We start from the raw sequence: 22,078 nt of genomic DNA on the forward strand, positions 1-22,078 counted from the left end.
AGGGTTTTAGGTAAAGTCAAATGTGGCAGAGAAAAAATGCATAGCTACAGATGTCTGTAATCATTCAGCCAGTTACAAATGCATTGAAGGACTATGTAATCTACAGTATGTATCATCGCTGTGGGAAACACAAAGGGAGGGCACGCATTTCTTAATTTTGGACCAGTCCCATGTCTGTAGACATATGCTGGCTTGAGTATCTTAACAATTGTTGCACCATGACAATCTAAGACCGGATTTTGATTGTCCTGGTGCAACAAATTGTTCAAGTGCTCAAGCCAGCATATGTCTATCGACATGGGACTGGTCCAGAATGAAGAAATGCGTGCCCTCCTCTTGTGTTTCCCACAACAGTGACAATGATGACTGGATGCAAGCAGGAGGACACGTGACTCTGGTACATGCTTAATGGATTGGTACAATACTGCACAGCACACCTTTTTTGAACAGAACAGGGGTAAGCACATGGACGATACATACTGTAGATTACATAGTTCTTCAACACAGTCACACCATTAACCTCTTGAATGCTCATGACGAGCTCAGCTCGTCATGAGCGACGGTCGCTCCGGTGCTCATGACGAGCTGAGCTCGTCATGACCGCGCCCGTTCCGTGGAACGCTTGCACGCTGGGCTGATTCCCCTGCGGTGCTGAACGTTCCATTGGAACGGGCGCGGTCATGACGAGCTCAGCTCATCATGAGCACCGGAGCGCCGTGGCTCATAACGAGCTGACCTCGTCATGAGCATGGGGGCGCTGTACGCGCCCCCCGCCCCCCAGCACAGCGGGGAAATCCCCCCAGCTGCGAAGGGGTTAACACACATAACGCATCCCCTGGTGTGCGGAATGAAACGTTACCCTCTAACTGATTGCAACATCTTCCTGTTGTGGCAAGCCACAAAATACGCAAGAGTAGTAGCCACATTACAAAATACTCATTAACATGGTCACATAACTGTGTGATAGTCAGTTGTTTGTCCTGATCTCAGTCTCAAATACACAGAGAGATCAATGGACACATACCCATGTCCGGAAGACATACCTTTGCTGACTCACAATTTGCTAAACATCTTCACTCAATACAATGCAATACAAAGGATGTCTGTGATTATCATGTGAAACATAGGTTAGGATGTAGTCATCACGAAACATCTGGGTTTTGTAGATTTACCACTTTAAGCTTCACCCCTGTGCTCGAAATTGTACCTGTGTGTATCGAAGCTACCTTGCATCAACCAAGGCACCCTTGGAATAAAGGGCTAGGGGGTCAGGGTAAAGGGAATGATTGTCAATGAACAGAAAGATTCCGTCAGGAACATCCCTTCATGGGATTGACCTGTTTCAATGTGTGCTGCACGCACAAAAACACACAGACACATCTTACATCGGGATAATCTGAATAAATCACTTTGTCTCAACAACTATGAAATTGCTGTATCCTGGGTTCAAGTGAATGAGTGGCCTCATCCTTAAGCCACACTTATACATAGGTGGCAGTGGTAATTTCAGGGGGGTTGGTTTCAGTGGAATGTCTACCTCAAAACTCTGGGGCTCATTCATGTGTATTTTGCCGGTGGGCAGCGCAGCAGCCCTTGCTGCTGCACTGCCCTGCGACAAAAGAAAAGGGCAGGAATGGGCCATATCTATTAGATATCGTGCATTTCTGTGCTTTTACCCCGCACCAGCGCACCATGGGCTGCCGTGCGCCAACGCAGGCAGCCTTTGCACCATGGTGCAAGGCTGCCTGCGTTGCGGAGAGCATACTTTTTTGTGCAGGAATGAAAACCTTCCTGCACAATACCAATCATAATTGGCTTTTCCCTCTTTCCATGTGTGTTGCAGAATGCAGTACACATAGAACGAGCAAAAACTAGGAGAAAAATATATATTTCTCCTCCCTGTGCCTCCCTTACACCTCCTCTGGGGGGGATTAACTTTTGGGGATGCCTCAGACTTACGATTTCTCATAAATCTGGGGCAGTGTCAAAAAGCCATGGATATTGTTGGAAAAGCCCAAAGCAAAACGCAAGGAACATCCCTTTCAAGCAGTTTTCTGCATGAAAGGGGCTCATATTCATAACTCCATGAAAAGCCATGTTACATGGCTTTATGTGGCCTTATAAATATGCTACTGGCACAATGTGCAACGGAACGTCAAAAAAGTGATGTATTGACCGTGCAATGGTGCCAGTAGGGCCTGCCCTAGGGGACCAGCACTTATACACATACCGAAGGGTTCCTAATCACTTGTGGGCTGTGAATACTTGTAAAGTAGCTCAATGCAGCATTGTAAATAAGGTGAAGGAACCAGCACCACAGGGAAGGCTGAATAGATAATATAACAGGGGTAGTATGGGCTCATAAATATGCCCCCCACTGTTGGCATACAGGGAAAATGTCCAAATCAATGAATAACATAATTGTAACAGTCATGGACTTTGTACACTGACATGCAAAGCTGTGTGTAACAGGTGTACCATGTAACACAAGAGAATGGAAAGTGTCATGCACTCAGATTGTCAAGTGCTAAAATTCCTTGAAAAATTGAACATACACATACAACAGTATCTGCTCTTTACATTGCAGAGGCTGAAACATCACCTCCTGCTCAGCAAGTTGTCCCACTCTTCCAAGATGACGATGATGTGGAAGAAAATCTCACAACCATCGACCAGGACACCCTCCAAGAGCTGCTTGATACTATAGGCAGTAGGGCCTGCCCTAGGGGACCAGCACTTATACACATACCGAAGGGTTCCTAATCACTTGTGGGCTGTGAATACTTGTAAAGTAGCTCAATGCAGCATTGTAAATAAGGTGAAGGAACCAGCACTACAGGGAAGGCTGAATAGATAATATAACAGGGGTAGTATGGGCTCATAAATACGCCCCCCACTGTTGGCATACAGGGAAAATGTCCAAATCAATGAATAACATATTTGTAACAGTCATGGACTTTGTACACTGACATGCAAAGCTGTGTGTAACAGGTGTACCATGTAACACAAGAGAATGGAAAGTGTCATGCACTCAGATTGTCAAGTGCTAAAATTCCTTGAAAAATTGAACATACACATACAACAGTATCTGCTCTTACATTGCAGAGGCTGAAACATCACCTCCTGCTCAGCAAGTTGTCCCACTCTTCAAAGATGACGATGATGTGGAAGAAAATCTCACAACCATCGACCAGGACACCCTCCAAGAGCTGCTTGATACTATAGGCAGCCCATCTCTGGGTCTGGGGAGATCTAGCAGCGTTGTGGCATCTTTAAAGGCCCCTCCAAACATCCAGCAGGCACCCCCTACCACCACAGCCACAAACCTGGACTCTGAGGACCCACTGATACAATTTCAACGTAGTGCGGTAAGAGTCCAGCATGAGATGACAGACCAGGTGTGGGCGAGGTTGGAGAGCCTGGCAGCCAAACTTGAGTGGATCCCTGGGTGCCTTAGTCCCAATAGGGATCACTCAGCTGCCATCAGAGGGACCTACTGTCCACTCTGTGGCCTCCAGCAGTCCCTGGCTGACATCGATGGTGTCAACACGCAGAGGCAACAACAAGAGTCCTGCCAAAGTGGCAACAGCGATGTGGCCAAAGAGTTGGGGGCAATGAGGAAGATCCTGGAGAACATGGAGGGGAAACAAGATTCTCACTTGGCTGCCTACCACTTTTCTGGAGTCCTGCAAGTCCTGCTGCCCATCCTTGCTGCAGTGATGCCTCATCTGGTGGCACAGATGAATGCTGCTGCACCTACAGTATCCAACTCTTCTGCCCCTGATGTGTCTATGTCTCCCTGGGCTGCCGCAAAAATCCAACATCACCCTCATGGGAGGCACCAGACACATCAGAGGAGGAAGATGAGGATGAAACATCAATCATAAGGAGAAGCCAGCGGTCGTATTAATCTGTGTCAAATAGCTAGTTTCTACTTAGCCCTGTGCTTACCATCATGCCTCAGAACATCACCAGTCACTGTCCTCAGATTGACTATGCTTTGGACATTTCATGGACTGTCAATGTGGCCATTGATCCTCAAAGACACTGCAATCATCCTCCTGACTGAAGTTTTCTGATTCCTGGACAAGTCTTATGATATGTCCCCCCACAGGAACTCTGTTTCCCCATCACCTGGCTATGTACACAATTTGGGGGTTGTTGTCAAAAGAACTGGTCCAGTCTGACTATTTAACATTCCCACATGTAAATAAAAGCACTTAAATTGACCTGATGTGTGTTGTCTGTAAGCATCAAACTTGAGAGGCGTCAATAATGACTAAGCAGTGTAGCTAGCACAACAAATCCAGAGGATATTACCAAAAATGTGGTCTGCTGAGTCTGTGTCCTTGATAGGCAGTAAGATGATAGAGCATGTGTGAATGACACAATGGGTCAAATCTCCAAGGCAACATTGTTAGTGGAACGTCACTTTTCCCAACGTTCATGTGGAGATAGGGCCTTAGCTCACTCATCAAGTCAGCGTAAAGCCACTTGAAGTTGTTTAACCTTGCCAAGCTAATGAGGCATACTTTGACCCTATACTCAGTGTCAATGTGGTGTACACTGGGTGTTGCGATGGCTGTCATATACATAGTTGTGCAGCATTTTGTTGGACACACCCAGACAACAAAACAACATGACTGTCAATGTAGGTGAAGAAGGGGCGCCTTCCAGTGACTCGTCCTACATTTCCCCAATGCAAGCACCCTTGCGCCGTAGTGTAAGGGTGTCTGCATTGGAGGTGAGGTAATTTTGATGTACAGGAAGGTGTCCGTTCCTGCTCATAAAAAAAACAATTGTGTTGTGCTGTTTCTATGGGTTCTGTCCAATGCAGCACACATGGAAACAGCAAAAACGAGGAGACATTGTACATTTATAGACATTGCGCCAGGCTAAGTCTAGGTTTACCCTGGTCTTAGTTTTGGCACAGCCCCATATTTACACCATCCTTGGGGCAGGGTCAAAACCTAGGTGTTTAGCTGTGGACCACCCACCACAACAACCATTGTCCTCCCCTTTCACGCTAATTTCAGGCAGCGGCTGCCTGATATCTGAGGGCCACGCTGTAGAAGTCCTGTCAAGTACTTTCTAAATTAATGCCGGCCTGCTCACTCACTAACATTACGTGACCGACAATGTTTTAAAAATCTGTGCTGTTTGTTTTTTACTTTGCGACGTACCTTGTCTTTTAATCTTACACTGGTTGTACCTTAGCCTCCGCCTCAGACCCCGGTCCGTCACGGCTTGTGCCGCTTGCACGGAGGGCCGGTCCGGGTGATATTCCACTTCCGGTTGCATTACCGGAAGTGGCAAGTAGCGTTCTAGCCTGTCTCCGTCATTTCCCTACTTAATCGGGAGCAGGGCGCGGATGCTTGCAGTGGCGCGCCGAAGGCAAGCCCGTCTGCGCCCATCCGAGCCCGAACGCCGCCAGCCGCCAGGACCCCTGCCCTTTTCTGGTAATCTGTTTTTCTTCCTTCAATTTTTCTGATATGTCTAACATGCCTAGTCTCAGGTTTACCAGTAACGAACTAAAAAAATTAAACACTCGGCAAATCAAACTTTCTGATACTCTAGCAGCTGAAATATGCAGGTTTCCTGACATTTTTTGCCTGCCCCCCCCCTTTAGACCAGATTGTGATTTCTGCTCCTATTTGTTCAAATCTGTCCAGGAGTAAAACCTCTAAGGAACTTAAGGCCATTTATTTTAATGCGCGTTCCATTCCCAGACATGCATTAGAAATATGGAGCCTTCTCGATTTAGAAATGCCAGACATTTGCTTTGTGTCCGAGACCTGGCTACACGAGAATGCTACTCCCGATGTCCACACTGCTTTCCCTCCCAAATATAAAATAATACGATTTGATAGGAATGACTCCAGAGGGGGCGGACTACTAATTGCAGTCACCCACAGCATAAACATTGCTAGTGTGTAAAACTTGGTTTTCAACTGCGCGGAAATCATTGTGTTCAAGTTTAAAGGACCCGCAAATAGTGTCTGGAAGGGAGCCTTACTCTATCGACCTCCTGGCACTACGGGAGAGTTTGCAAACAATCTGTTGGAGATTATTGCCCCCCCATGTTCTGACGTCTGTTAGTTTCCTTCTGTTAGGCGATTTTAATTTTCATCTAGAAGCGTAGCTGAGCATGGATACTGGGAAGTTAATTTCAAGCATGAGTACCCTTGGCTTGGTTCAGAAGGTCATAGGTTCTACTCACCAGGCCGGCCACACTCTTGATCTTCTTTTTTCAAACTCTCAGAATATTACGCCTGACCCCCCCATCCCATTGCTTTGGACGGACCACTACCTACTGAAATTTACTATTCCCATCGCTGTTAATGAAGCGGCCTCCAAAAAGGAGTCCACACTACGTAGGTCTTTGAAAAAAATTACGCTATCTTCGTTTTCCAAACATTTCCACATGGATTCAATAGCCCCACTCATGAGTGCTAGTACAGCAGCACATCTTTTTGACAAAGCGATCGAGATAGCATCAGATACAATTGCGCCCAGGTGTAATATCAAACGTAAGATTAGAAACGCTCCTTGGTTCACTGAACAACTAAGAACAACTAAATCTATGACCAGAACTGCGGAGAAAAAATGGCGTAAGAACAAAGATCCATCTGACCGCAAAGCCTACAAAGTACTCCACACTGGCTATATGCGTGATATAAGGAGGTTAAAGCGAGCATTTCTCACAGAGCAAATAAACAAAGCGGAAAACTCTTCCAAAGAATTGTTTCAGATCTTAAGAGAGTATACCACTTTGAGTAACCTCATATCAACTCCTAATACTCAAGAATGTACAGACGCTCTCTCAGTATTCTTTGAGGAAAAAATAAATGCTATTCACATTTCATTCCCCCCCATCAAACTATAATGCAGCCGGAAGCACTGAGACACCAGCTATATGATCCTCCTCATCTTCTGAGTGAATTTGAAAAATTTGACAGGGATACAACCATGTCATTTGGGCTGAAAATAAAGTCCGGGTCCCCTACCGACCAGGTTTCCCCTAAACTATTTTCCATACTGGCCCCGGCTTTGGTGGAAGCTTTGACTGGTCTCCTTAATAAATCTCTTTCGGAGACCAATTTTCTCTTAATATGGAAAGCAGCAAAAATTAGGCCAATTATGAAGAAACCTTCGGCCGACCCTAACACCCTTCTAAACTATCGACTGATCTCACTGCTTCCGTATTTCAGGAAAATACTCTAATTTTTTGTCAACCAACAGCTTGTGAGCCATTTGGAAAACCAAGAGCTTTTAGATCCTTCTCAATCGGGTTTTCGTGCATCTCACAGCAAAGAGACATCGTTGGTCGAGGTTGTGGACAATATCAGGATGGCCTCAGACAAACACCAACCCACTATTCTTGTCCTGCTTGACTTGTCGGCGGCATTCGACACCATCTCCCATCGCATTCTAATCCAACGGCTGTGGGAGATTGGTGTCAGAGGAACTGCCCTAAAATGGTTCACAAACTATTTATCTGACCGTACAACAGCTGTCCAAATTGGCAAATATATAGCGAATGAAAGGCCTGTTAGGATGGGTGTTCCGCAGGGCTCTATTTTAAGCCCTACGCTTTTTAATGTCTATATGACACCTCTTGCTAGAGTGATTAGAGCCTTTGGCTTTGAAGTTCTTTCCTACGCCGACGACACCCAGATCCTGATTACTTTGGGCCCCGACCCAAATGAGACAAGACAGCGTTTTAGAAATTGCATGATTGAGGTTGAGAAATGGATGAGCACTAACCATCTGCAGCTCAATGACAGTAAATCTGAAATCATGCTCTTTGGTCAAGCTGCAGAACATTGGGCTCAAGATTGGTGGCCAACAAATCTGGGTAGCTGTCCAACTCCTAAGGAATCAGTGCGGAATTTGGGCTTTCACATTGATAATAAATTGTCCATGATGAACCACATAAATCATATCGTTGGCACTGGCTTCGGACTTATGCAAGCCTTAGGAAAGTTTTCAAGTGGATTCCCGCTGAGGCACGGAAACCCCTAGTCCAGGGTTTAATCATAAATAGAATGGAATATGGGAATGCGCTCTTACTAGCCATAAATGAACACCACCTGAATAGATTACAGGTCCTTCAGAACACCATAGCCCGGATGGTTCTAAACTTACCACAAAGGTCTCCATCGGCCCCATGTCTGAAGAGCCTTCATTGGCTCCCAATAAAAAAACAAATACGTTTTAAAACGCTCTGCCTAGTCCACAAACACATGTACGGAAAGGGTCCAAAATATTGGTCTCGAAAACTAACATGGTACATGCCCCGAAGAGAACTCAGATCTAGTGCTGAGTCTCTGCTCACTCCTCTCAGAATACAAACCTCCAGAAATGGTGGTCGCTCCTTTTCTTACCTCGCCCCTGCCCTGTGGAATAAAATGCCCATCAATCTCTGTGCCATCTCCGAACACAGGCCCACATGCATCATTGTGACATTTTGCACTTCCTAATTTGCGAAAAATAAGGAATCGCAAATTAAGAAGTGCAAAATGCTATGCATCATTATTTTCGGTATTCATTTGTGATTCGGTAAAAATCGCTATTTTTACCGAATCCCAAATGAATACCGAATTCTTAAGTTAATTTTCGCAATTCCCATTGATTCCTATGGGCCAAAAGGCCCATAGGAGTCAATGGGAAGGCATTAGCAAATTGCGAGTGGCACTTTGAAAATTTCATGGGTGCAGGGGGGGGTCCAAAGGACCCCCCCTGCACCCCTGAAATGTATTTTTCGCATCATGTTTCACACACACATGTCCTAAGGACATGTGTGTGTGAAACATGAATGTTGAAAAAAAACATTTTCAGCATTTTAAACACTTTTTCCAAATTTACCGAGTGGTTCACCCACTCGGTAAATTTGAAACCCTAATTGCGAATTTACAGTTTTAAATTTAATGATGCATTGCTTTTAAGAAATCGCACATCTGCGACTTCTTAAAAGCACCCGCAATTTTAGAACTCGCAAACATGTTACGAATTCTAAAATTGCTTCATGCATCCCAAAAAGCACTTTTGCATTCGCAAACGGCCGATTTTAAGGAATCGCACCGTTTGCGACTACAAAAATGCTTGATGCATGTGGGCCACAGCTGCTTCCGTAAGAAGTTGAAGACCTGGCTTCCCCCTTTTCTCGTCAGAGCCATCTGCAAGCGCCATGAGACTCTTTGGATGTGATATGTGCGCAATACAAATGTTTTTGACTTGACTTGACTTGAATTGATGCCTTATTTACAAGGTAGTGTTATGCCTTGTAATTATGGCGGCGTCCCTATCGCCACCACAAAGTCTGAAAAAGTGACATTGTGGTTGGCGATGGGGGCTTGTAAATATTCCCCATAGTGTAAAAACTTCAGACAGTATTGATCTTGGTAGAAGCACCCACAGCTCACAGCATCTGAAGAAGATGTGAAGGAGGGACACAATGGATACCGTAGAACTGAACATTAAATGGAGTAACTGGAGTTAGCGGCAACTTGTAGAAACAGCAGTTAAAATAACCTGCCATAGCGTCAATAATTTGACACTACAGCTGCAATAATTCCTAGTAAGAATGCCCCTAAGTATGATGGGATGAAGATAGTGACATTTCCCAACATTAATTGCCATGCCACACTCATGGTGGTGGACAAGGGACATCCACACAGTCCTTTCTTTGCATTACCATCTCTATTGTCCTACATACTTGTTGGTGAATGCTGATACTTTAACATTTGTTCCATGGCTCACCTATGTGCCAGTGTTTGTGCTGATAACTTTATAGCATTGTTAGGTCAGTGCAGTGTTGTAAGAGGAGTCCTACACATTGTTTGTGATGCAATACATTTCCTATTTTGTCAGTACTGTGACATGTGCCTGCTAGGGATGTACCTTATTTTGTAGTCTATTATTGGGGATTTGTTTTGCAATTTATTTCTCCTTTAGTTATTGGGAAAAAAGATAATCTATTGCAGTGTCATACCCCCACAGTTTATGAGCTCTTTATTGGTGAGAAGTCCAATGGTTGTCTCTTGAAGATATTGGAGCCTAGTTACTATAAAAAAAACTAAGTTTAAGGTGCTGATTGCCGCCTTTTCTGTGTGGCGACAAAATAGGCGATTTATTGGACTCCCTCCAATAAACTGCTACACCCCGTTTGACGCTGCTGGAATTTTACCCAATATCTTTTGTGACGCAACAACTTGGAAATGGCATCATTTGGGTATAAGTAATCTAGGTGACATGTTTTACAATCTTCAGCCATTACTTTTTAATGAGTTACAATGTAAATATGAGTACACAAAAATGATTTCTTTAAATTTCTCCAGATTCGCAGCTATTATATGCGGCTGGGGCAATTTGAAACTCGGTTTAAACAATTTCCGCTGTTGGAAAGGATGGGAAAAGGGCTTCCCATAGGCTTTCTCTACTCCTGTTTAATTCAATTACTTCCAGAGGATCTGGATTGTTGTCAGGAGAGATGTAGAACTAAATTAAATATTGCAACTATTGATCTCTATTCCTCTATTTGTTTGGCCAAAGAGGTGTTGATATCGGGTAAGATGTTGGCCCAACATTACATGGTTCTATATGATTTGTATTACTCCCCCAGGAAAGTTTCCAAATGGAGTACTGGTCCAGGTGCCAGCTGTAGTAGATGTGGCTGCTTTGCGGCTGATGCTCAACATATGTTTTTCTTATGTGGTAAACTTGGTCCCTTACTGATCTCCATACAAAAGTTCTTGATGGAAATACTAGGTCCCCCCATAAGTATAAATGCTGAGATGGTGTTGTTTGGGACTGATTCCACTTGCTTGACTATACCGACGGACCGTGCCTCTTTTCTTTTCATTTGTATGTCTGTTCTACGGGGTGTATCTCTAAAGAGTGGATCTCCCCTGATCCGCCTTCATTTTCGGGGTGGAGAGCTCAGTTATTATCAATGTATAATCTTGAGATTGCAATATATAAAACCAAGAGCATTTTTTAAGCGTAGTATAGGGTTAAAAATTTGGAACCCCTTTACTGAATGGTTATAATGAATGGTTTGTTAATGCTTTGATATCTAAGTCTGCCCTTTTTTTTTCCTTCCCTTCCAGCAGCGGAATCTGGGACGAAACAACCTGTATTTTGTTTTCTTTCTGTGGTGCTGCAGTACTCAAATGTTTCTATTTTTTTTCTTATCACTGGATTTCAGTTATGTATTTATGTATATGTTCTGTACCCTGTTTGTTCCTTGCATAAAACAATAAAATCTAAAATATAATTAAAAAAAAAAAGAGTTGAGCTGAGTGGCCCAAGCTCCAACGATGCACCATACACACATTGGGCCTCATTAGGATGGCGGTGAATCCGCATCCTCCGGGCCGGCGGAAGCCACCGCCGGCCCGGAGGATGCGGATTCACCGCTGCGGCCACATCAAACACCCACCGCCAGATTAGGATGGCGGTGGGAATGTGGTGGGACAAGCGGCAGACGGCAGGTCCGTCCGCCGCTGATCCGCGGGTTTTGCCGGGCCATTTGGTGGCGGTGTCTGCAAGACACCGTCAGCCAAATTAGGAAGCATGAGTAAACATGCTTTTCCACAGCGGTTTTTCCGCCGTGGAAAAGCATGTGGACCTTTGCTTCTGGGGGGCCCTTGTGGGCCCCCAGGCTAAAGGGGGGGTGGGGGTGCACATGGGGGGTACCTATGGTACCCCCCTGCATTTGCATGCACAAAGCGGCAGGAACCGCACGGTGCCTGACGCTTTGTGCATGTAAATGTGAAACATGCTTTTTTAACCTTGCGGCGGGTGCTGCATCAAGCAGCACCCGCTGCAAGGTTAAAGATCCAGGATGTGACCGCCAGGGTGGCGGTCACATCCTAATTTGCATGGAGGGACCGCCGCTGCCCATGCGGACGGTCCCTCTTCCTCGGGGGTGGCGGACGGACGCTGGTCCGTCCGCCATCCTAATGAGGCCCATTGTCTTGACCCTTACACTCTTGTGCGCAGATGGACCTGATTGTGCTTGGGCACCACACAACAAGCACATAGCATTTCACAATGATGGACTATATACATTCTGTATTTCTGAGGCCCACAAAATGATGCCCGTTCCCCGTCATAGTTTAGTTGGTGTAATATACCATGCTAGGCAATAGCTCTGTGAGACAGTATTATTTGGAGCACTTACATTTTCATGATCGTTCACCTTCTGAGGTCACAAATCAAACATACAAGATATTGGTGAAATGATTGTTTATTATGCTACATTACGAGCTGGACCTATTTGCACAAAGCTATAGGTGATACAAGAAAATTGAGAGGTGACATTAGGTGAAAAAGTTGTGGATAATGGCATCCCTCCTCAATGTTATAGCTGCTGATGAGGAAGGTTGGCTCGGCTCAACTTCTTCCTCAGGCCATCATCAGGTCAGGTAAGTCCATCTCTTCCTGGTCTTCTGGCAGAGTTGTAATTGTCCTCACACAAATGTTGTGTAAGATATAACAAACAAGTATGATCTTGCTTACCAACTCCGGCCTTTAAAGGAGTCTTCCACCAGAAATGTCCAGGCACCACAATCTTGATTTGAGAAGCTGAATGATCTCTCCACAGTGGTCCTTGTGCGTCCCAATGCCACATTGTAGTCTCTCTGTGCCTGTGTGTGGGTCATTTTTATGGGTGTTATAACCTATGGCACATTGGTCAGCTGAAACAGAAAATAGAGAAAAGGTACATTAGTTGACTTTCAGGATGTGTTAGCTGATTACATTATTTGACCTTGTGTCCAGTGTTTAGCATTCTACATGTTCTTTCCACTTGGTGTGGTACAGACAAATAACTGGCATCTATGCGATATGGCTGTAGGGGTTAATCCCACTAGTGCAAAAACTGTAATTGACTATAAAAAATCTGTTAGTAACATTTGCAATGGGTCAGGCATGGACTTGACAGCAGGATGTTTTTGACCCTGTGAGTTTTGATCTTCACATGTTGTTGCAAAGTGGCCAGTTTTGGAGCACCATACACTATTTGCTATGTTCGTATGGTGGTTGGAGATTAACATTGGCACACATATGCTGCATACACTGCAAGCCTTACCACCTTTTCACAAGTGTATATCATATGTTAGACACTGTTTGTTATGTGTTCATTGTGTGTTTGCACTAGCACATGCGGTGCTGTTTACCACTGTGACATACATGTAATGCCCTTGTAGATTTAGTTATTAGTTGTGATAGGAGATGTGCTGTGTGTATGCAATGTGATGTGTACTTGATGCACAGTGTTGTCCCTTTGATGATAGCTAGTGTGATGGTGTTTCCATCAAACATTTCTGGTGGTTTACATTTCCTGCTACTCATGTCATTAGCTGGGTTATGTTAAGCAACATTGTCTAGCATGACTATTGCAGTACTTTGATCTGTGATTCATTTGCTTACTCAGATAAGTGTGTAATGTCATCTCTCCTCTTGCCCATGGGAACACCTTCTGTGTCACTGAGTGCACAACAGGGATTATTTACTTTACCATTGCCTAGCTGCAGCTGTTAAATTTAAAGTATGCTTACATAAATGTCCAGGACAATATCCGGTTGTGCACATGGTTCTTCATGATATTTGGTGTGCCACTGTACATTGCTGATTGAGTAGTGGGCTGAGCTGACCTGAATGAAGAGCAGAGTGTTCGTATCTGCTTTCGTTTGACATACACAACATCCATGTAGTTCATGCTCAAACATTATCACTGAACGATGTAATTTCATGACTCTACTGACACCATTGGCACATTGTGAACATGTTATCTTGTTTTGTGGAATTGACATTAGGTAATGTGATACATATGTCAAAAAGGTTGCAATGTGCCCTGAGTTACTCCCTTTTACATTATGTGATACAAGTTACAGGGACTAATCATGGTGTATATGAGGATGATCCCTAAGCCTCGGTATCCTCATTTGGGATTCTGGAGGGTGGGCCACCCCTTGAACCCAGTAAAATGGATGCACTACATTGGAGGGGTATGGTGAGTTTGTGGTCTCATGATATCTTGAGTGTTGCAGGCTGACAAATTCTCCAGGGAAGACAATGTTGCCATTTTCACAGTGTGTGATGGGCTTCCTATTGAGTTCCCTTACATGTTTAGCTATTGTTAATTTGAACACTCAGCATTAATTCTGGACTTGAATAGGTAGTGAGACAATGACTATATCTCCACCATGGCATCGTGCTAGAGGACCGCCCCTCATCACATGAGACTGGTATCTGGGGCCCACAGTGTCTTGTAGAATGTCACCATGATCAACATCAGGGCATAGTTTAGGACATGCTATACATGATTGTGCAAGTGAGCTTGTGACAGATGTGTTTGACGTCCCATTCTTCAATGTCAACTTGGGCAGGCCTGGTATTGTAAGGGCAAAGGAGTTACTTAAATTCAGCGTCAACATTTTATATTAAGCTAAAATTCGGAATCAAAGGGATTTGACACTGTGACCCACAAACCAGGGTTTAAAAAACACTAGATCGATAAACTTTTGTTTGCTACATAGCCATGTTTACAGCAGGATAGGATGACAACAGACTGGTAATGAGTGTGAAGAGTGAGGTAATTGAAGCTGGATAGACCTCGAGTGCACATGCATCATAGGTCATGGTTTGATAATAGGAGTGTGAGGGATGTGAAGAGTCTACTTAGGCAAATGGAGTGGGTTAAACACATCTTATCGCAACAATGATTTAATGTGATGACAAATAGATTTAGATGTAGTAATTTGGAAAGCAGACCAATCAGATGTGACATGGAACAGAGTGAGGTGTGGAAGTGCAAGGGAATGAAAGTTGGCAAAGTAAGAAATTGGATGAATGAAGGGGAAACGAAAGTTGATGGAAGAAGGTGAGGAGGGATGATGGAAGGGCAGGAGGTGGATCTTTCGACTCGACATGCCAATGTGGAATATGATGGTAAATTGTGAAGGAGATCAGATTATTTTTACCTGGAAAATGAGCACAGCCGCAAGCTAGGAGGTGAACACTATGTTGAGGGTATTGACCAAGCTGAGGTATGAATTGAAAACGTTCTGCTGCAAATGGGATTGGAGAAAATGAATCATATGTGGTTGGGACATCCATATTTGGAATGGGTGATGTATGTAGTTATCAAATGTTACTGCTGAATGTGCACATTTTGCACATTACTTAACATGTACAGCTGAAATGTCCATCATTGTGAAGCATTGGACAGAGGGGAGCTGACACCACAGGCAGTTGAATGTTAAGTGGTGTACTCAATGGGGCTTAGTTACAAGCCCCTAGCGCCGCAGGTGGGTCACTTTTTACGATGCACTGGCAGAGCAACCGGCTGGCCCCAACTAAGAGGGACATGTAAAGCAAAACGGTGTGGCTTTTCATATCCTTGAGAATATGGCGCCTTTACACATGAAACTTTGCATGTTAGCGGCATGCCATGGGTGTTGTTGTGAGTGTTACCACGCAACACTCATTTATTTTGCCCCGTTTCCAGCTTTACAAAGAATGGTAACCCTGGAAATGCATCAGGATGATACACCTCACCAGGGGAGGCATAGGGATGCACAACAATGAGATATTCTTTCTATGAGTGCTGCATTCTGCACCATCACAGAGGAAGTGGAAATCACTGCTAGTGATTGGTTTTGTGCAAGAAGGTGTCCCTTCCTGCACCAAATAAACATCCCCGTGTCGCAGGCACCCTTGCACCATGTTGCAAGGGTGCCTGCTTGTGTGCATTGCACCTATTTGTGCGCAAGCGCAGAGGGAAGCGGAGTGGTCCGTCATAATGTACATATGATGCATCCCTTTGCTTCGGACTTAACGCAGCACAGCGCAGCCAGATGGCTTGCGGGACCACGCTGCATTGATTCCTTGTAAATGTTGCCAAAATGTTTCTGGAGGTTATGTATTCCTTGAGTCACAAAGTGGGTTATGAGTGAGTTTCTGGCCTAATCCCTTGGTGGAACTAGTTACATATAGGTTTTTCTTTGACATTATCTGATTGTGTTTTGCAGTTTGACCAGGTACAATGTAGGCATAACGCTTTTTCCTACATGTGCATTGTAACATAGTTGACCTACATAATTGATGGACTTGAGGTGTGTGGTGTGTTCAGTTTGTACTTACCAACAAGCAGTCCTTTTCCATAGGTGCCATTCTGGAACCGCTGGTTGATGATAGCTTTGCGAAAGATGAATGAGTTATGGACACTTCCTGGGTACTTGGACACGAATTTCAGGAACACATCAAGGTGGTTGACTATTGCCTGCACATTCATGGAGTATGTGTGCTTCATGTTGCGGTATATGTGTGCAGTTTCCGCAGGAGGCACAAGTTGAACATGGGTGCAGTCCATTGCCCCCAACATATGCGGGAAACCAGCAATGGCATAAAAGCCTTGCTTGTTGGTGAGTTGTTCTTGCGCAGTATTAGGGAAGTGGACATACTGCGGAGAAAGGCTGATGATGGCATTCAGGACAGTGGGGAGCAACCGGGAGGACAATGCCTGTGAGACTCCACCCACTCTGCAGTAGTCGGTTGGAAAGTCCCTGAGGCCAACATGTGCAGCACCGTGAGTAGCTTGGTCTGCGGAGGGATGTTTGTGCTGCACTGGGATGTGGCCTCCAGCCATGCCGCAATCTGGTCGAGGAGGCAGAGAATTGAGGTCCTTTTTAGCATGTAATGGTCTATGACCTCATCATGCAGGAGGTGGATGAGGGTAATCTCCTGGTGGTAGACCAGCTCTCTTCGGCGGCGCTGCCTCTGTGTTTGTGGTGGTCTTCTTGGTGCTCCAAGTTGCAGCAGCAGAAGCTCCATGGAATCGTTGAGGTTGGCAATGATTTTCTGGGATTGTCTTCCTCATATGCAAGTGTGTTAGCACCATTTTTAAGACCAGGTAAGTATTGTCGTTAAAAAACTGCTGCTATTTGGTCTTAGCAGCAATTTTTGGCACTTAGCGTCGTACTAGGGTTTCCTTGTAAATGTTGTGTTGTGTGTTTTGCTGCAGTTTTTTCGCAGGAACACCTACCTTGCATCTCATTTTTCTTACGTCACGCTAACAGAAGTGGCAATGTTGAAAATTCCCATTTACACGAGACAATTGCTGCTAATTTCAGTTAGCAGCAATTTGCAAGTATGGTGATAAAAAAAAGCTGCTGTAAAGTCAAAAAATTGAAGGTATGGGAGCGCTACGTTTTTGTTAATATGCATCAACGTATGCAATGAGGCCTGATTGCAAGTTAAGCCAACACTAGATCGAAACAGGTTCTGAACGAACACAGTTAGCATTAGTGATTATGCCCAACGCAGTTTTAAAGAAAGCATACATTCCTTTCATGTGATTACATATATTACAATTAAGCAGATTATACGAGTGGCTCTCATTAAAAGGAATATACAGACACTTACTGCAAATGATTCATAAAATGCACACATCTTAATGCAGTTAAACAGGCTAACAGGATATTCATCATGTTTTTGAATGAGTAACCAGTCTGCCAAACTCTAAATCAGACCCTTAGTCTTAAATTGATTCCATTAAGCAACTATTTTGGTAGCAATTTATTTATTTATTTGAAAGTTTTATAGAGAGCGAACAAGACCCTTCCGGGTATCATAGCGCTTTACAGTAAAAAAGTGTATAGGCATAACAAACAGTAAAAATAAGCAGGACCGTAAGTATAACATCAAAAGGCTTAATAAAAAAGCAAAAGGACATATCATACATTTAAGGATAGGCAGGGCCAAAAGGAAGGCAGTAAAGACAATCAACAGATAGAAGGGTAAGTCAGATAAGGTGCAAAACAGTACCGGTTGGTTTTGAAGGATGATGGTAATACATTGATGGTAAAAACGACAACAATAAGTGGAACAAAGCTGTACATATAAGAGCCAAGCAATAAATAGGTAGGAAGGAAGAATGGAATAGGGGTTCTCCACAAGCTATTTTCAAGTGTAAGTTTGGCTTACACACACTAATAGTTTTCTCTTACAAGTGCAAAACCGTTTTTCCATTTCATGAATATAACTTTTGAACTCTTGAAATGATTAGGTTACACAGAGCTTTTCTCCTGAGTTAGTCTGCAGCTCTGGTTAGGGCATTCCATGGTGGGAATGCTCTAGAAGTTTGACCATGCCCACAAACATAGACATTTGTCAGGATTTACAAAACAATTTCCAGTTCCTGCCCACACAGGAACAAGTCTGAGATTATCTCCTTTTCCGAGGTGTTAAGGGAACGCTCCCTAAATTGTTAGAAAGGTAGGAAAAGGGTTTTTTCCTTGGAGAGAAATGTTTTCACTGGAAAAAAATGAAACAGTTATCCATTTGCACTGGTGCTGCAGATTTTCTCATTTCTATATTTTCGAATGAGAAAATGGAATTCACTGATGATTATTTCTGGGTGAAAACTTGGAAACCTGTAACATTTTCAGATTTCCTCGCATAAATCTAGGAAGAATGCCCAAAAGGTGTAACTCCGATGAGAGGGCGTAATCATCACTCGGAGGTTTTCCACCTACCCATGAGAATCTGTCTGACCGTTTTTTTTAAGAAGCAAGCATGTAAAAATGTATCTGTCATTTGTTAGCATGAAAGAGATGAAGGCACTGGATTGCAGTGCATCACATTTATCATTATCGCAAAGAGGCAAAGGATGGAATGGGCATTAAGGGAGCACTTCAATGTTACTGACACTTTGTCATTCCAAAGAAGAACGTAAGTGAATAGACTTAGAAACTACACTACAAGGGATTGCTCTAAGTAGAGGCCAAGGGTGATGAGCCATTGGCACCTTCCTTTCCGCTTTGTAAGTAGGATTTAGTCGGCAAAGAGTATACTTATTAAGTGTATATGTAGGCTACAGTCAGGGCCGGCTTTAGCACTGGTGGTGCCCAGTGCATCAATGTTTTTGGGCCCCCCTCCCAATGAGCACCTCCGCCACTGATTCCCTCCCTACTACCCTTTAACAGTCTCCATAACCACTCTCTCTCAGATACATTGAATACATTTTATAGCGTCACTCATATAAGCGAAGGGTGTCAGAGCACTGTACATAACGCACACATTACACAGAGACTATCACTCATAGGTGTGCAAATCAGTGTATAGGACATGTTACATAAGGCAAAGGATAACAAGGGGTGAATTCACATGTCGTCCATATTGGTAGGCAGAATAGTTGAAGAGTTCTTGGTCTGGAGAAGCACAAACTCTGAATTTAAAATGTAACACAATGGATTGGGGCTCTTTTTAATGACAAGAATAGATTTGTACCCAAGTGAACCCTTTTTGCAACATTAGAATAATGAAAGTCTGGGGAAAAAAACCCATAGGCTCTAATCTATACCTTGAAGTCTGCACGCAGTTCTTTGATGACAGTAAATAGCTCACTGTAAACTGCAGATAACAAAAAGAAGTCTCTGACAAACGCAGCAACCCACTTGACGTTACATTCACTTTGTGATCTGCATGGTACATGTTCTGTGCAGCAGGCATATCAACCCTCTGCACTACCTAACCAAGAATGATAACTTCCTCGAGTCAAAACATCTATTAGACAAAACTCTGATCTCACCTGGAAGAACATTAATCACCGGAGTTTTATTGTCATTTTAATTGCTGCCTGAACATTGCTAGAGGCCAGGAATGGCCGGGGCAGCAGGTGCTTTTACGCCCCTGTGCGAAGTCAGCACCCGGTGCGGTGGCACCGTTCGCACCGCCCTAAAGCCTGCCCTAGCTACAGTATGCATCTATGCTCCCTTCAAGCTGTCCAGCTGCCCCGTGTTACTACTCTTCTGTGTCTGCTTGTGTGCTGTCTGACCTTACCTGTGTTGTTAGTTTGAGCATGCATGTTATCTCTGTTTATTTCAGCAACTGTTTGCTGGCTTGTAGACATGGTATGAAAAACAATACTGTATGGAGGGTCTAAGGGAGATTTATAGACCAGCCTAGTATACAATCCCCAATAATACTATTCACTACAAGAAAACCTGGGGGTCTAAAGTATGAGGAGAAAGGGAGCCTCTATTACAGGGTAATGATAGCCTTCAAGTCTTTCGATTACTAGGATAATCCCGCTACTGCTTTAGGCATTTAAATGATACACACAGAACCAGACAGTGATTGTGGGTGAAACAAATCAACAAATGTCGAATTACCATCAAAGTCTTGTTGTGATCAATACTATCATCTGGTCATCCTTCGGGGATGGTGTGTCTCTAGATCATTGAGACGTATTTTACCAACCTCCGGTCAGAGTTGGGTTCCGACCTACAATCACTCCTAGACCATGTAGATAATAAGGTATGATAGGAATCAGTGCAGTGCAAAACCAAAAAATCTGTATTGGAGTGGTGAGTTAAAATAGGATAGAGGACAAAAGGAAGAAAACTTTAATGAAGATTGGCCTCTTCCTAATTAAAACCAGGAACAGTGCATGCAAAACAGTTTTAAACAAATAACTGTATAGGGGCCAACATGTTTCAGCCTTAAGGGCAATACCCTCGGCTTTCTTCAGGGCCTCTGTTCTTTAATTATTTAATGCTACTGCATGTGTTATTCAGAAAAGTGTGACTAAAGTGTACAAAAAAGGATATAGATGACCGGAAAATAATTGTTCTTTTCTCCGTGTCAATCCGAAATGTCTCACACCTAAAACAACAAAACACAATATGAAGAGTACTGTGTGAGAGTTTAAATGCTATTCACCAATAATAGGTACGAGAAAATTAATTATATTATCACTCACCCGGGTAGACCGGAGACCAGACCTCACCTCTCCTGGACCAGGCTCAGGAATTCGGAGGCCCGCTCTAAAGGTATGAGGAAAGGAGTGGCTCAACATAAAACTCTTAAACTTAGTCTATGAGTGGAATATAAGTCCCGGAAGTCAAAAGAACCAAGGTGTCTGAAGGGTATATGGAAGGATCAAGTGCTAATAGCACAGATAATCTAAGCAACAAGAGCAAACCCAAATGTCCACGTGAACATGGGTATCAAGTGTGGAACCCGTGACAAGTGTTCACATGAAACTCATTTTTAGAAACTCAATGTGATAATGCAGGAAATGATGGAAATCCTGTATAGACTTGATCGAAGAAATAACAGTTACATTTAGGACAGACAAAGTTCTGTCTGGAACTAATCTACAGGAAGTACTGGAAAAACAACAAGTATTTATAATTATGCTCGATTCAGCCAAATCGAGATTCATTTCTTTAGAAAAAACAAAGTCATGATTCGGAAATCACACAATCAGGTGAGTGGTGATAAAATGCTTTGCAAGAACCCTAAGTGAAAAGAAAAACCAAAACCGTAAAGAAACCAGAAGCAACAATATAAGTGAGCAGAAATGCTTTATTGGCTATTTTTTTATGAGACAGCCAATTGAATTACATGTACTTAAACACAAAGGGTAGGGTCCCAGTATGTAATTCATACAGGAAAAGGGTCTGTATGTTTTTTGTGCCGACAGCGTTTTGACCCTTTTACCAGATACTATCATCAGGACTGAAATGAACCTGAAGAACTGAGGAGATATGCACAACTAATGATAGGGGCACATAGTGCTGGAAGCATTTGAATTAAGATATGAGGGTACATACTTGTTGTATTGCTGAAGAAGATGTGGTTACATAGTTAAAAGACCACTGGGGTCGGCCACACGTGGGTGTATGGAGAAACACCAGGGAGAAGTCAGCGGTGTCAATATACTAGGTGTAGGAGGCAGGATAAGGCAAAGGTAAAATGCAGTGGCAATGAGTTCAGACTGGTGTGTGCTTAATATTATAGGATGGGGCAGCAGTGCTGTCCCTTGTTCCTGCCCAGCTGAAAGGTATATGAGAACACCTAGAGATATCCTGTGGAAGTGAAACATGAGAACAATGCGAAAGGCATATTGAACCAAGTAAGGAGTTGGGGCATTGAAGAGATACAATAAATACTTACCGGTGTCTGGAAGATAATGGTAGCAAGATGCTTCTGAAAAGGGCGGGGGAGGAGTTTCAAACTATCTATGATGTTCCCTGCTAAATAAGAGGAGGCGCGTAAGATT

The sequence above is a fragment of the Lissotriton helveticus genome, chromosome 5_1, assembly GCF_964261635.1.
Source record: "Lissotriton helveticus chromosome 5_1, aLisHel1.1, whole genome shotgun sequence".
Taxonomy (NCBI): domain Eukaryota; kingdom Metazoa; phylum Chordata; class Amphibia; order Caudata; family Salamandridae; genus Lissotriton; species Lissotriton helveticus.